We start from the raw sequence: 14,517 nt of genomic DNA, 5'->3' as shown, positions 1-14,517 counted from the left end.
ATAATTGAAAATGTGTTTACTCTGTTGTTTTCATCAGTCTAGCTAGCGATGGAATTTAATTGTATTTAAATAGAAAAAATAAGAACTCCCAAATTAAGGTAATGCTGATGGATGCAGACATTATACGATTGATCATCACATTTTTAAGAGAACAAAGTGCTAAGAAAAGGAACATGAGGTCTCGTACTGCATTAGTGGTCAGTCAACCTCTAAGTATATGCAGGTGTTTCCTATGCATTTCCTGATATATCTAGTAGACTTGCTTAGTTCAGTTTCAGGGTTGGTTTTGAAAGGCCTAATTTAGGAATCAGATTTGTTCAGATTTGCTTTATGCTATTTTGGTGTGACGGCTGCAAAGAAGAAATCTTTACTTGTCAGTGTTCCAAACGGGAAATTATTTGGCTTTTTACCTAAACCTGCAAACACCATCAGATAGAATTCATAACAAGCAGTGCACTGGGTTAGTCAGATTTTATGAAATATGAAATAGAACAGATTAACTTGAATGACATTCACTCTCATGGGATGGGTTGCCAAAAATAACTAACTGAATGCCACACTCTAATAAGCCACGAGTATGTCAAAATGTGTAGAATTGCAGGAAATTAGCTTTAGAACAGCAACAGTTTCTCTCAGCCTCATGGCAAAATGTGTACAATAGCATGAGATTAGCAGTAAAACTGCACATTTTTATCTTTGCCCCATGCATTAACATTTCTACAGGCTTTACGAGGGGAAGAACTGTTTCATGTTCAATATTGTGCAGCAATACTTACTCTGTTGTAATCTTGTTTGAATATAAAGAATGTAAAAAAAATAGTAACTATTAATAGTTACTATTTGAATTGTGTGGATAATAAAACATTTATCGCAAATTCTCATAGTCCTTATGTAGGTACCATTCAAGTAAAATACATCTCATCTAATGGATCTTGGTGAACACTGACATGTTTAGAGTGTAAAAGAGTGTAGTAATCAAGCTCTCAGTCAATGTCAGTGGAGCGTTGGTGACACTGGGACCACTCAGGGAAACCTGTGGATGGAAGAGATGTGACATCACTTGAGGTTTTGTTGCGGCTGTTATAAAGCAAGTCACTGAAGTCCATCACTCACTATGGTCCTGTTTCAAACTCAGATCCTATTAAGAAAAGTCAAGTAATTCAGCAAATGACTCAGAGCTTGAGATATCTGACAGGCGTAGAGCATGCCCTGGGAGAAATGTAAGTACATGATCCTTTCAAAAATCGAATCGAAATTGAAATTAGAAATGTTGACACATCAACTCATGAATGAATGAATTTATCTGACCAAACGTTGTGCTATATTCCAAAACATGATATTGTACTTTTTATCAATTTATCAAATGTTGCCTAACAGAATAATTTCATTTTTTTTTACTACAGCATGCTAACATACTATTGCATGGAAAGTAATAGCAAGTGACTCAGTGTCAATTAGCCTACCTCCTCCAACTGACCAGCCATCATACAGTACGTACTGAATGTGGGCGCTGTGGAAATGTGCACAGTGTTGAACAAGTCCATATGATTACTACAAGATAACAGCACTGAGAACTATGGCATGAGAATGAGCATTTTGCACATTGTCATTGAGGGTCAAAAGTTGGGGTCAGAGGTTGAGGGTCATAATTGATACAACATGCCCTACAGAAAAAAGGATTTTCTGCTTAGTTGCTGAGTCAACTGTTCAGGTCGTGTGGCGACATGTTTCAGGTCAGTCTTGATGGATAGTTTTCTCCAAGCTTCCTCACCGTTTTGCACTCTAGTGTCATGGTTAAGATGATTTACAGTGGTTTTCGACTAAGAAAGTCTTTATAAAGCAGCAATACGTTAGGAGATGTAATACTTCGGCCAGTATAAAAGGAACAGAAGGATTTTTACATTATTTAATGAGAGACAGGGATGGTGTTTAAGTAGCACTTCAAACTTAAATCCTAATTTGAGATCCACAATTTTAACTAGAGTAACTGTCTACTTCAGCATATTGACGTGTGGTAAAAGTGCTAAAATCAATGTTGTCAGAATCACTGGAGAAAGTGTTATGTTGAAGCCCCTTTGGAAACAGGAAGGCAATCATTTGGAGGTTGGTCTTCATGTTGCCTACAATCTTGATATCCAAACGGCACAAGTGCCACACCACTGTAAAACACATCCCAGCTGCGTTGCTTCCTCTTTTGTACAGCTCAGAATTGTGTGTGTGCATGCGTGTCTGAGTGCGTTTGGCGTGCGTGCATGCGTTTGAGTGTTTGTGTTTATGAGGAATAGGACTGCATTCATGAAGTTTTTTATGTTCTCTTAGATCGCTGTATTTCATATCAATTAAATATATAATTACAACTGCTCTTTTTCATATTAAATGTGGACACCCCCTCACACACTCACACAATCTAATTTCCATTTGTACAGTTTCTGGTTGCTCCAGTTACATTGAGAATTTATATTCACCAATAGGTAGTGCAATATTATAATGCATTATTGAAAAAAAGAATGAAGGTCCTCCAAACGTATCAAACGCAGCATTTTACAGTGCATTCGGAAAGTATTCAGACCCCTTGACTTTTTCAACATTTTGTTTCGTTACAGCCTTATTCTAAAACGGATTAAATCGTTTTTTCCCTCATTAATCTACACACAGTCCACCAATACTGTCAAAGCAAAAACAGTTTTTTAGACGTTTTTACAAATGTATATTAAAAAAAACTATTGGCAGGGATTACATTCTCGAGTCTTCATGGGTATGACACTACAAGTTTGGCACACCTGTATTTGGGGAGTTTCTCCCATTCTTCTCTGCAGATTCTCTCAAGCTCTGTCAGGTTTGATGGGGAGCGTTCCTGCACAGCTATTTTCAGTTTCTCCCCAGAGATTTTCAATCAGGTACAAGTCTGGGCTCTGGCTGGGCCACTCAAGGACATTCAAAGACTTGTCCCGAAGCCACTCCTCTGGAGCAGGTTTTCATCAAGGGTCTCTCTGTACTTTGCTCCATTCATCTTTCCCCCGATCCTGACTAGTCTCCTAGTCCCTGCCACCACCATGCTTCACCATAGAGATGGTGCTAGGTTTCCTCCAGACATGGCACTTGGCATTCAGGCCAAAGAGTTCAATCTTGTTTCATCAGACCAGAGAATCTTGTTTCTCATGGACTGAGAGTCCTTTAGGTCCCTTTTGGCTAACTCCAAACGGGCTGTCATGTGCCTTTTACTGCAGAGTTGCTACAGTAAAGGCCTGATTGGTGGAGTGCTGCAGAGATGGTTGTCCTTCTGGAAGGTTTTCCCATCTCCACAGAGGAACTCGGGTTCTTGGTCACCTCCCCGACCCTTCTCCCCTGATTGCTCAGTTTGGCCAGGCGGCCAGCTCTAGGTGGTTCCAAACTTCTTCTATTTAATAATGATGGAGGCCACTGTGTTCTCGGGGACCTTCAATGATTCAGATTTTTTTTTTGTACCCTTCCCTAGATCACACAATCCTGTCTCTGAGTTCTACGGACAATTCCTTCGACCTCATGGCTTGGTTTTTGATCTGACGTGCAATGTCAACTGTGGGACCTTATATAGACAGGTGTGTACCTTTCCAAATCATGTCCAATCAATTGAATTTACCACAGGTGGACTCCAATCAAGATGTAGAAACAATTCAAGGATGATCAATGGAAACAGGATGCACCTGAGCTCAATTTAGTCTCATAGCAAAGGGTCTGAATACTTATGAAAAGAAGGTATTTCTGTTTTCTTTTTTTTAATACACTGCAAAAACTTCTAAAAACCTGTTTTCGCATTGTCATTATGGGCTATTGTGTGTAGATTGATGAGTGAAAAACATAATTGTATCAATTTTAGAATAATTTTACGAATGCACTGTATTCTGTTTCACAGCTTTAATGCTTAACCTTCTGTTGGTTGGTTCTAACGGTTTGACCACTGAGTAATGCTGCATGCCGTAGCTTCCTTTCCCACTGACAAGCATGCTATACATGTGGTTACTGCTTGTCAGAGCCCACAGCTTTCTCGGGGGCTGCATGAGGGCTGTTTGACTACAGTACAGACACACTTAGTGTAATTGAAGTGATAGTTCACTTTTTAAGTTTATGCTTATCATTTGACTTGCCTAAGGTTTTACTGTAAGTTAATTAGCTGGTTATTTAGTATAGTTTCACTGTTTGGATGAAACAATAACTCCATACTGTAATTAATGTGGAAAATAATCAACAATTCAGTAATATGAAGTTACTCATTGATCCTACTCCAGGTGAAACAACACATTCAGAATTATCTACTACAATGGGATGTGTTAGAGTCTTTTGCACCACAGTAAGTTAAGTGTAAAAAATATATAATTTAACTAGGCAAGTCAGTTAAGAACAAATTCTTATTTACAATGACAGCCTCCCGGGGAACAGTGGTTTAAATGCCTGACAGATTTTTCCCTTGTCAGCTCAGGAATTAGATCCAGCAACCTTTTGATTACTGGGCCAACGCTCTAACCACACTGCTACCTGCCGCCCCTTGGTAGATATAGGAGGACATTTAGTGCAGGGTTGATGGGCTCATTGAGTGATATGTAGGAATGCGGCAGGGGTAGGGGGGGGGTGGGGGGGGGGTGGTAATTGGTATTACAGTATTGTCTGCTAGTAATTGGGCCTTATAGAGTTGAATGATAATGTGAATGTAATTTAAAATTGTTATTTGGTTAAAAAGTTAAATCAGCTGACTGCTCCTGGAGTCAGTGTAATTTACTGTGCTGGGGGGTAAATCAATAATGTTTTGATTTAGATTTGGAGAGGAAAGTGGCAGGACTCGATCCAGCTAACAACACAGGCCAAGTGCTTACAGTATACAGCCAGATCTGAAACCATAGGGCCTTCCTCTCTGCATTATAGATCATCATCAGTCTCTAGACACTTGAAAACAGGAAAAGGGTTCCCACGGTTTCACACACCTTGGTCACACACGTGCACAGACAAACAGTGTCTTATTGTATGTGACGGTGATTTTTAAAGGCACAGTGTAAAAAATATATTCAAACCTGGGGAAATGTATAAGTCAAAGGCAAGGTATGATATTCCTTTCCGGTGTCAACCAAATTTGTATTAAATAAGTTACATTTTTATGGACCAATTTCCTGAGCCTAAAGACCATGATTTTTCATCTGCAGATGCCTTGCCTTAGTTGAGTGATGTCTAACTTTTGAACCTTTGATTAATTATGTCACTGAGAAAGATCAGGGAGTGTGTCTGATAGTGAGTCAAAGTTATCATAAATGTGAATTAAATATCTACTGGTTCATATCATTAAGAGAAGAGTATTCATTAAAAACAAATTCATTAAGTGGGAGTTGATGAAGGGAATAGATGTGAACTGGTAACATTTAAACTTCCAAAATATCCTTTTCAACAATGACAACAGACCTGCTCACAATTTATGACTCATAAGTATTTTTCATTCACGCTTAGTCCATCAATCAAATTCTGAATAGGTTGTCATTAATGACATGCCTATGGGAAAATGCCTCCCTCTATTTACAATGTCTCAACATTAAATTCTCTATAGCCTATTCTAGTCTATCTAATTGACAAGTAAATTGTTTGTAAAAAGATTACAGTTTATATAGCAAGTGAGTATGTGCTGTTCTCATGTTGTTGAAAATATTTGTTTCATAATAGAAGTGCGTTTCAAATTCCAACTTGGCCTACTTAAAGAGGCCACCACACTAATTTCAAGCTAATACATGTAGAATGTCTGAGGTAGCATGCGTTTCGGTCTGTCTTAGTGCCAACAGACATACGGTTTTCTGGGTGTAGCACACTTGAGCTTGAGTTTCAACTTTTGTTTCTATTATGTTCCTTCCTGTTCACTTACCCAATCAGAACCACTATCAGTGGAGCAAATCACATCTATGACACCTCTTATTAAAGAGTTTTTACATAATGTTTGTTTCTAGGGGTGCTCTTGAGTCAAAAGCTGTCTCCTAAATGGACAAAAATACTGTCTTGAAATTACCTCAGGACAGAAAGGGGCACACCTCCCCACCACACCCATGAAGCAAGCAATAAAATATTGAACCTTAATATTGCATTTTTAAAGAGCAATCAATTAATAATATTTTATGTTTTATTTATAGGGGACAATGCACATTAATCAACATCAATATTACAGTAACGCACCATCCATGTAAATGTGCCGGTGTTAGCTAAAAGCTAATTTGCACCCGTAGTACCAGGGCAGCTAACTACAGGTCTGTAGTTGCAGACTCAACCCTTTGCTGCCCTGATGACACACCAATATAAGCTAACTGCCAGTTTCTCCTTTCTGTAATCGGCTCTATAGCTCCGTCCTCAGGGCTGCCTGATGAAAAAGCCATACCAAGGGGTGTGAGTCTGAGACCCAGTCAAAGAGTTGCTGACGAGGAAACAAGGACTTTATCTCCACAATGCCAAGACAGTGCCCCCTAGAGTGGAGGGGGAAACATAACATAACATGGACTCTGACAGCATATCCCCAGCTAGCCATGTTTCCATGAAACAGAGTATGTTACAATCCCGGATGTCTCTTTGGAAAGCAAAATCAGTTCAAATGCACTGGGAGGTGCAGGCAAAGGATCCGCTTTGGGAATGTCGTATTCCTGGTCGTAGCGCTGGTTGTGCTGGTAAGTTGACGTCTCTCTGATATCCAATACTTCTTCCCGGTTGTATGTAATAACACTTAAGGTGTTCTGGGCTAACAATGTAATAAATAATACATAAAAAAACTAAATACTGCACAGTTTCCTAAGGACTAGAAGTGAAGCTGCCATCTCTATCGGTGCCATCTTGTCCAGGTACGACCAAACTAGGGCCTGCAGGACCTGCCTTGTTGATAGTGCTGTTAAGAAGGCAGAGCAACGCTTTATTATGGACAGACTTCTCCCCGTCTTAGCTACTGTTGTATCAATGTTATGACCATGACAATTTACAATCTAGGTTTATTCCAAGCTGTTTAGTCACCTCAACTTGCTCAATTTCCACATTATTCATCACAAGATTTAGTTGAGGTTTAGGGTTTAGTGAAGGATTTGTCCCCAATACAATGCTTTAAGTTTTTTTTATATTTAGGACTAATTTATTCCTTGCCACCCGTTTTGAAACTAACTGCAGCTCTTTGTTAAGTGTTGCTGTCATTTCACTAGCTGTAGTAGCTGATGTGTATACTGTTGAGTCATCCGCATACAAAGACACACTGGCTTTACTGAGTGGCATGTCGTTAGTAAAGTTTAAAAAAGTAAGGGTCCTAGACAGCTTCCCTGGGGAATTCCTGATTCTACCTGGAATACGTTGGAGAGGCTTCCATTAAAGAACACCCTCTGTGTTCTGTTGGACAGGTAACTCTTTATCCACAATATAGCTGGGTGTGTAAAGCCATAACACATACGTTCTTCCAGCAGCAGACTATGATCGATTATGTCAAAAACCGCACTGAAGTCTAACAAGACAGACCCCACAATCTTTTTTTCATCAGTTACTCTCAGCGAATCATCGGTCATTTGTGTAAGTGCTGTGCTTGTTAAATTTCCTTCCCTATAAGCGTGCTGAAAGTCTGTTGTCAATTTGTTTACTGTAAAGTAGCGTTGTATCTAGCCAAACATCGTTTTTTCCAAAAGTTTACTAAGGGTTTGTAACAGGATGATTGGTCGGCTATTTGAGGTAGTAAAGTTTTTTTTTTTTTACTATTCTTAGGTAGCGGAATGATTTTTGCTTCCCTCCATGCCTGAGGGCACACACTTTCTAGTAGGCTTAAATTGAAGATATGGCAAATAGGAGTGGCAATATAATCCGCTATTAACCTAAGTCATTTTCCATCCAAGTTGTCAGACCCCGGTGGCTTGTCATTGTTGATAGATAGTAATAATTGTTTCACGTTTTCCACACTCACTTTACGGATTTCAAAATTACAACGCTTTTGAGCCTGTCATTCTATAATAGAGGATTGAACAAGACAGAGCAGGAGACAAAAGAGAACAGAGGCCGAGCCACAGGAATGCAATTGGAAACATTTTAGATAAGTGTCAACCTGTCAACCTGAAGCGTCAAAACAGAATCTTCAGAATTTCTTCTTATCTTTACAACATGCCCTAAAAAATGGGAGAGATGGCCTTTCGTTTGGCTGGACATGCAGAACGTCAACTGAAAGGAGCCTGGAGAAGATCAGATCAGATTCCTACAGCAAGGTAGAAAAGGGGGATTTTCTCCTTATATAATGCAGGTGTTTTTCCATGACAGTTACTACCTGGCTGCAAGGCTGGGCACAGGGCCTATGCAAATCAGCTCAGCTCAGCCATGCCAACGAGCCCTCTTACCAACCTCTCAACCTATTACAGTTTTTTCCAACTGCTTACACACAAAATCTTTTCATGTCACACGATTTTTGAAACCTCTCACTCAAAGTGCAAAACCTCACACCAAATATCCAAAACCATAAGCTATTTCTCAGCCTTTGACTCAGTTGTCAATTGCATAAAACACTTTTTTCAAAACACTACACACAATTCTCTACCTAAAACTCAAAAATCTAACAGGAAGTGACTTGCTTTCCTTTTCCAAACACAACCAATCAAAATGCTACACTTATTCACCAGGTCACACACATACTCCTCACATGTGCAAACACTAATTGCTTAACTGATCACTAACCAATCACTGCTTTACTGTAGTATAGGCCTATAAATAGGTCAAAGGTCAGATTACCTGTTTTGAACAATGGATGCCAACAATGGACAGAGAGCAAGAGGAATAGGAGGGAGAGGCAGGGGACAACAACGAGGACAAATTCAAAGACGAATAGTTGGAAGAGGAAGAGTAGGAGGAAGAGGAAGAAGAGGACGAGGGCAAAGAAGAGAAGGAAGGAGAGCCATCTCTGATGAGATTAGGGCAACACTTGTTGATCATATGATCAACCACGGTTTGACCATGAGAGAGGCTGGACTGAGAGTCAACCTCACCCAAACCAGGCACTGCGGAAGAAATGTAATAGGACAGAGGGCAATTACCAATGTCCCTGGACAGCGTGGGGGTAATATAACTATGTGTGCTGCCATCACTCAAAACGGGGTCCTCCATCACAATGCCACACTGGGTCCGTACAACACCGGCCATATGCTCACTTTTCTGGGACAATGTTAGTTTTCACCAGGCTGTTCTGGTCCAAAACTGGTTTGCCACCCATCCACAATTTGTAGTTTTGTACCTACCCCCATATTCACCTTTTCTAAATCCCATAGAGGAATTCTTCTCAGCCCGGCGCTGGAAAGTGTATGATCGCCAACACTATGCCCGCATGCCGCTTCTCCAGGCAATGGAGGACACATGTGGGGACATAGAGGCTGCCTCTGTCCAAGGTTGGATACGCCATGCTAGAGAAAATGTATCTTGTGATGTGGACGAAGTATTGTGGCCAGACCCAGCCCGGAGAAGAGATGAAGCGTAGCTTAGCACTGGTGACTCCCCCCCCCCCCCTGGGACCCCACACACACAATTGTGTTCTTTACTGTATTCTAAAGAATATACTTTTGGTTTAAATATGTTTATGGTTTTGTTGTATGCTACTGTATACAACAGTAATGTTTGGCCTAATAAATATTTGATGTTCCTACATTGCATTGGTGTTCACAGTGTACTTGTTACCCCTCTCAGCAGATTACTTTCACTGTAGAACATTGTATTGAAATGTAGATATAAGCCTATGAAAGACCAAATTGCTTTAGAACAAGTGTTTACATGGTATATCCAAAAATGTACTATTATGAAAGCAGTGTTTGCCATTTGATGCAAATGCTTCATTCTGACATGTGTTTATGGCATTTTGAATGCAGTGTTACATTTTGAAGGAGATGTGAGGCATTTTGCATTTTGTGTGTGCAGTTTTGGGAATTGTGTGTAGAGTTTTGAAAAAAGGAGACAGTTTTGAAAACGTGTGTAAGCAGTTGGAAAAAACTGTAATACATTGTTCTACACACAGGGAACATGCCTATATAAACCAGTGGATTTGTAGCTACTGTTGAAATTATGTTGGCATTTAAAAGGATTAAAATCACTCACCACGTGGGGTTCACCATTGATAATGCACATACAGCATTTGAATGTAAACTCCTGAGCTTTAAAGCTCAAATACCATTGTAACTCAGCTTAAATAATAAATACTTTGAGTGAATTTAGATTCCCTTCAGGTAGATTTCTCAGTACATATTTTTCACAGGTTGGGATCACAAACAACAACTTGCCTTCATATGCACATCTTGGTAAGTGAATTGGAGTATATATTCCCATCATTTATTTGGATAAGTTAAAACTTTACGTTACTATTGTAACTAGTGCTAACCCAGTATGGTATATCCATAGAGACTTCCAGGTTTGAAGTGGCTAGTAGCCTATCCGATGACTCCTCCACAGTCAATGACGTCGGCCTCTGTGCAGGTTGGATAGCCCAGACTGCAGCTACTGCTCTCTAGCCCATGAACCATTGGTCCAAACCAGAGTACCTCCAACAACATGACCCCACCACCACCACCCTGCCCCTCACCACTGACATGTACATGGTGGGCCCATCCTTCATGCTCACCTACATTTTACCAACTTTGGGGTCAGTGAAAGAGCAACAAATATTGATGCCAACTGAATTAGTGTCTTAACGACCGTTCCACAGGTGCATTTTTCATTTATTTAACCAGGTAGGCAAGTTGAGAACAAGTTCTCATTTACAATTGCGACCTGGCCAAGATAAAGCAAAGCAGTTCGACAACCACAGAGTTTCACATGGAGTAAAACAAATATACAGTCAATAATACAGTAGAAAAATAAGTCTATATACAATGTGAGCAAATGAGGTGAGATAAGGGAGGTAAAGGCAAAAAAAAGTCCATGGTGGCAAAGTAAATACAATATAGCAAGTAAAACACTGGAATGGTAGATTTGTAGAAGAAAGTGCAAAGTAGAAAAAGAGTTAATGGGGTGCAAAGGAGCAAAATAAAATAAATAAATACAGTAGGGGAAGCGGTAGTTGTTTGGGCTAAATTATAGATGGGCTATGTACAGGTGCAGTGATCTGTGAGCTGATCTGACAGCTGGTGCTTAAAGCTAGTGAGGGAGATAAGTGTTTCCAGTTTCAGAGATTTTTGTAATTCGTTCCAGTCATTGGCAGTAGAGAACTGGAAAGAGAGACGGCCAAAGGAGGAATTGGCTTTGGGGGTAACCAGAGAGATATACCTGCTGGAGCGCGTGCTACAGGTGGGTGCTGCTATGGTGACCAGTGAGCGGAGATAAGGGGGGACTTTACCTAGCAGGGTCTTGTAGATGACCTGGAGCCAGTGGGTTTGGCGACGATTATGAAGCGAAGGCCAGCCAACGAGAGCGTACAGGTCGCAGTGGTGGGTAGTATATGGGGCTTTGGTGACAAAACGGATGGCACTGTGATAGACTGCATCCAGTTTGTTGAGTAGGGTATTGGAGGCTATTTTGTAAATGACATCGCCAAAGTCGAGGATCGGTAGGATGGTCAGTTTTACGAGGGTATGTTTGGCAGCATGAGTGAAGGATGCTTTGTTGCAAAATAGGAAGCCAATTCTTGATTTAACTTTGGATTGGAGATGTTTGATGTGAGTCTGGAAGGAGAGTTTACAGTCTATCCAGACACCTAGGTATTTGTAGTTGTCCACATATTCTAAGTCAGAACCGTCCAGAGTAGTGATGCAGGACAGGCGGGCAGGTGCAGGCAGCGATCGGTTGAAGAGCATGCATTTAGTTTTACTTGTATTTAGGAGCAGTTGGAGGCCACGGAAGGAGAGTTGTATGGCATTGAAGCTCGTCTGGAGGGTTGTTAACACAGTGTCCAAAGAAGGGCCAGAAGTATACAGAATGGTGTCGTCTGCGTAGAGGTGGATCAGAGACATGTTCATTAATTGTTTATGGTTCATTGAACAAGCATGGGAAACAGTGTTTAAACCCTTTACAATGAAGATCTGTGAAGTTACTTGGATTTTACGAATTATCTTTGAAAGACAGGGTCCTGAAAAAGGGACGTTTCTTTTTTTGCTGAGTTTAGATGTGTGGAAGTTAGTGTAGAAGCTAATGATCCATCATGTATGACATTCCTGAGAGTGTGTAAACTTACTGTAACGACTGTCGGGAGCGAGAGTAGACCAAGGCGCAGCGGAGTTAGTGTTCATCATAGTTATTTAATTAACGTAAGAACACGATACAAGAAAACCGACAGCCAAAACAGTCCTGTCAGGTGCAATACGTAACAGAAACAATCCCCCACAAAACCCAAAGGCAAAACAGGCTCCTTATGTGTGACTCCCAATCAGCAACAACGAACTACAGCTGTGCCTGATTGGGAGCCACACATGGCCCAAAACAAAGAAATACAAAAACATAGAAAAATGAACATAGAACGCCCACCCAATGTAACACCCTGGTCTAACCAAAATAAAGAACAAAAACCCCTCTCTATGGCCAGGGCGTTACACTTACATGTTAAATGAAAATGTATAAATTGACCAATTAGGCACATTTGGGCAACCTCTTGGCAGACTTGATACAAAATATTGTGCAGTAATGTAATTCTTCACTTGATCAGTCTGAAACGTTGCACACACACTGCTGGAATCTGTTTACACAATCTTCAAAGTGTTTCCTTTCAAATGGTATCAAGAATATGCATATCCTTGCTTCAGGTCCTGAGCTACAGGCAGTTCGATTTGGGTATGTCATTTCAGGTGAAATTTTTAAAAAAAGGGTACGATCTTTAAGAGGTTTAAAGCGTAAACTCTGTAAACATTTCATCACATCCACAGAGCATAATAATATACACCTTCACCTGTAGAAAATAGTTGTAACACAGCTGGGTTTTGACTACAAACACATCCACTGTTGTCAGTGCAGACCCTAGCATCTACGTCCACAGTCCTACCACAAGTGGACCTCCAGGACTCAGTGCTGACTTATATCCCGTGGACCCAACCGCTAACCACCATCCTTACATCGGGCGTGCAGTTTGCCTCTCACCCTGCCACTCTGGCTGGGTCTTAGCTGCTTCCCATGTCCATGACAGTGACCCCCACCATGCCCCAGCAGGACCCCCAGCCCCTGGAGCAGAGCCCTGCTGGGGCTGAAGAACCCAACCCTCTGGAGAAGCTTCTGGAGGACCAGGATCAGGATGACAAATACACATACGTGAACAGTTCCGCAATCTTCATCCCCAGTGTCTAAGATATATCGGTGTTGCAGCCAGTCATAAGCATTATTGAAATGTTTACAGAATGCTTATGAATGTTTTATCTATGGGTTATAAATGAATATATTATGTCGGTAACCCCTGTATTTCTATTGCTCAGAATTCAGGTTAATATACATAGTGTTTGTAGTTATTCTTTCCTTTATGTTGTAATGTACATTGAAGTACTGTGAATTGCTTTTTTTATGACGTAAAAGTAACAGTTTTGTAGTTTGACTAGTTCTGTTATTTACTAAACAAGTGTTTTGCTGAAAGGTAACTGCTGTCATGTATTATAGATGCTGTAACTGAAAGACAGGCCTTGAATGATTTGTCCCGAATCATGCTAGAAGTTTAAATGTATTTTTATTTAAATTACTTGTAAGATGTTTATTTGTTATGAAAGAAATACCTCCTTTCTGACAGCCATAATCGAATACAGTTGTTTTAAAAGTAATTACTCTGAGACGTCATTCAATTGTTAAATTAACCCATATTGATATTTATCCAGGGTCTGCTTTGAAGAGTATTTGATATAGAACATGAAAACCTCATCTTGCTTCCTGTAGCCTTGCATTCTCTTGTTGTTATCTTTTGAAATCAGAAGTGGGAAGTTATGGCTGTCAGTTAACTATGGTCCAGGAGTGGGAAAGGCCATGGTTCGCTGTTTATCTGGCTGTCCCATCTGTGGCTCCCCTGTAGGGTTTTTATGTCGACCCCCCCCCCCCCCCACCCTGGGGGAAACCATCAGAGAAGGGGTTCTGAAGCACACCTGCCACACCCACCTGAAGAAAACCAACTACTACAGGTCTGAAGTCCAGCAAGACTGTGCTCTTGTGTTCTTTCAGTTTATTGGTTTGCGCTTGAAGAAATGTTACGTTACAGTATGTTACATTACAGTATTTAGAGATCCTGAAGACTGTGTGAGGCTTCAAAATGTATTATGTCAAACATATTATGTAAATAATTGTCAAACCTCTACTCTTTCTGTATGTTTTTAATGAAAGTTAACTTATAAATTCATTTTAATGCCATTACTCAATTTAAGACTTTAATAGGATTATAATAAGTCTCAGAGTGGACAGAACAGACAGTTCTAAGTCCTCATACGATATGTGCTAAACACAACTATTACAGAAAATGATTTTCAGTTGAGGATAAAACAGAAAATGCTATCTTTATCTTATCAAAATTAAGTATGAAATGAAACACAGCTAACAGTGTGGCATAATAAAAGTGTTTTAAACTCCAAATAAATC

At 40.3% G+C, this 14,517-nt stretch overlaps 1 pseudogene; it reads left to right on the top strand.

The window, feature by feature from the left end:
* Positions 1-1,204: 1,204 nt before the first annotated feature.
* Positions 1,205-13,904, top strand: LOC106580949 (POU domain class 2-associating factor 1-like; annotated as a pseudogene).
* The last annotated feature ends 613 nt before the right edge of the window (positions 13,905-14,517 follow it).

The sequence above is a fragment of the Salmo salar genome, chromosome 20, assembly GCF_965601325.2.
Source record: "Salmo salar chromosome 20, fSalSal1, whole genome shotgun sequence".
Classification (NCBI taxonomy): Eukaryota; Metazoa; Chordata; class Actinopteri; order Salmoniformes; family Salmonidae; genus Salmo; species Salmo salar.
The sequence above is the reverse complement of the archived record's forward strand: the minus strand, read 5'-3'. Positions and strand labels throughout refer to the sequence as shown.